The sequence below is a fragment of the Corvus brachyrhynchos genome, unplaced genomic scaffold, assembly GCF_000691975.1.
Source record: "Corvus brachyrhynchos isolate BGI_N302 unplaced genomic scaffold, ASM69197v1 scaffold56, whole genome shotgun sequence".
In the NCBI taxonomy this organism is placed as follows: Eukaryota; Metazoa; Chordata; class Aves; order Passeriformes; family Corvidae; genus Corvus; species Corvus brachyrhynchos.
This window is the reverse complement of record NW_008238664.1, coordinates 4,704,302-4,706,942: the sequence shown is the minus strand read 5'-3', so window position 1 is coordinate 4,706,942 and position 2,641 is coordinate 4,704,302.

Here is a 2,641-nt window from a genome sequence, read left to right as displayed (position 1 = left end):
AAGCAGCTGTGATGGATGCCACCCACGTGCTCTCCTCTATCTCCCTGCCAAGGGGCTGTAAGCACACTTTGAGGAGAGGAAAGGGACTGCCATTTCCTTTCCTAATCTGCAGGACTTACCACTGCAGGGCTTTCTGCTACCAAGGGCTTAGCCAGACTCAAATACCACCCACCCCATACTCCCAAAAGGTTTTGTCCTGCAGTGAAGAAGACCAAGTCAAACATGGCAACAGGAAACCTTCAGGCCTGATGGCTATTAATTATTGTGTTTGAAAAGAAAACACTGACATTTCTGAACCCCTCTGGCCCTACCCCTCTTTCCAGAGGGCACCACTGGCCACGCAGGCTCTGCCCTCCCAGGGACATGGGCAATCCTGGGACCCCTGACCTCAGAGTGGGCTTTGGGGATCTCTTGTGCTCCTCAATACCTGCAACCTCAGCAAAGTTTGCATTTCATGGCTCCCTGCAGTGTGTCAGCCTCCTGGTGCCCTCAAACAAGGTCAAGCCAGCCCATAGTTGTCCCCAGGAGGTGGCTTCCAAAGCCCCCATTACCTGCTCTGCCCTAGCAATGGGGCACTGCCTAATTGCCTCCTTCCACATCCCTGTCCTGCTGGGAGCCTCCTGTGCTCCTTCCCAGAGCCAGGAAGGCTCATTAAGAGTTGTGTAGTGCTTGCACAGGGAACGCGCCATGATTCCGGAGCATCTGGCACAGGAACAGCCCCCGCACGGCTGCCAGTGCTGCGGCACAGACCTTACTAACAGTAGCTGTCGTTACTAGAGGTAGTAGCTACAGCATCACGTGTGTTTCCCAGCAGAGATGGGGATCCAGCTATCCCAAAGCAAGCTGCCCTGTTCTCTGGCACAGAGGCTGAGCTGCTTCTGGCTGCCACCCATTCCTGCACACCAGCATCCTCATCTCTGCCTTCCCTCAGCTCAGCGTGGTGGGGGTTCTGATCCCAGCAAAATGTGGCTTCAGCATTCCCACGGGGCATCCTGAGCGATCCTCCTGCCTCCAGAGAGCTGCATCCACACCATCCTCGGGCAGCTGCAGGGTGGACCTCGGTGTGACCCAAGTCCCCAGCCTTGGCCCTCTGTTACTACCCAAGGTGGTGTGAGTGGTGCCCAGTCCCTGGGCTGTGGCTGACAGGCTAGACAGCAAGCTCCAGCCTCCCTGCTTTATCACAAAGATAAAGAGGAGATGGGGCATGGCAGAGCCTGTGCCCACAGGGACAACAGGGAAGTCCCAAAACCTGGCCAGAAGCAGGTAAGAAAAGAGAGAAAGAAAAGAAACCTGTCCTCCACCTGATGAAGAGTCAGCCTGCTGTCTGGTCAATGAAGATGGCTAAAAGAAAGCACGAGGCAATATATTTATTCCATATATGTATATTTTGCAGTCATTGGTTACTTTTCTGTGTTCAGCTAAGGAGTACAACATGCCCTCACATCAGGAGGCAAATTGCACTTTGTTTCAATGCATTTCACTGTGGCTGCTGAAAACAAAGGGATGAAAGAGTTTCTACCTCTGATTAGTGGCAAATAAGGTATGAGCAGCCAGAGCAAAGCAACAATTCCAGCTCCCTACAGATCCACAGGGGTGAATTGGACCCTTGCTCTGGACTTGCTTTCACCTAAGAAGGGCACCTGATCACTTGGTATTGGAAACTAAAGACCAGGTGACGTGCTGTCTCTGCTGTCAGAGCCAGCAGCAAAAGGACCAGTACACACAACCTTTGTTGGCTCAACAGGGCTCTGACTGGCTTGCTGAGTTATACAGAGGCAGCCTCTGGAAACCCTGCACTTGAGGGTCCAGAAACCAACTGCTCACATTTTGTTAAGGCACGGTAGATGGAGGCAGGCCAGCAGAACGCTCTCCTTCTTAATGAGGCATCTCTATCTTGCAGCCCCGCTGTATCACCCACCACAATCACAAAAACATTGTTTTTCCTATCTTTGGGCAGGGTTTTTTTTTGGCCATTTTCCCTTAGATTCTCACCTCGGAGCCACTGATGAATAATCCTCACAAGCAGTCCCAGCATTCCCCGAGGGAAATGCTCCCTGGGGTCACAATGATCAGAACCAAAACACGTTTAATCGAACCCAGACTCAGACAAGTGTGCTCCCCCCTGCCCCACGCACAGAGGCACATGCACACAAACACACCAGCTCACACTCGCTGCTTGGTAGTAAAAGTGGGTGAATTACACAGGGATTAAAGCATTAAAAAAAACACAGCAAGAATACAGTGCTTGAAAGTGCCGTGTCCCCGGAGAGATTAGAGTAGCTGCCTGGAGATAAAGTAATGATGATGGAAAGATCTTCTTCCTCGCAGAGATTCTCTTCCTAATTATCTTGTCTGCAAAGAAAAAATGATGATCTCCCAGCTTTTATCTGTCTCTTGACAATTTTAGCTCTGTGCCTGCCTCATTGCAAGAGGCCCAAAAGAGGAAGGAGAGGGAATTAGCCCAGGAGGCAAGAATGGTAGGAGAACGAGCAGCACAGGAGGCAGTGCCTCATTTTTGTCACCACCAGCAGTGACAGAAAAGGAAAAGATGAATGATCACTGCAGCTTTGTCTTTCCAAACCCAAAGGCAGCTTCCCTGCCTCCAGCACTGCTCTGTCAGGCAAAGGACAGCCAGGAGGGT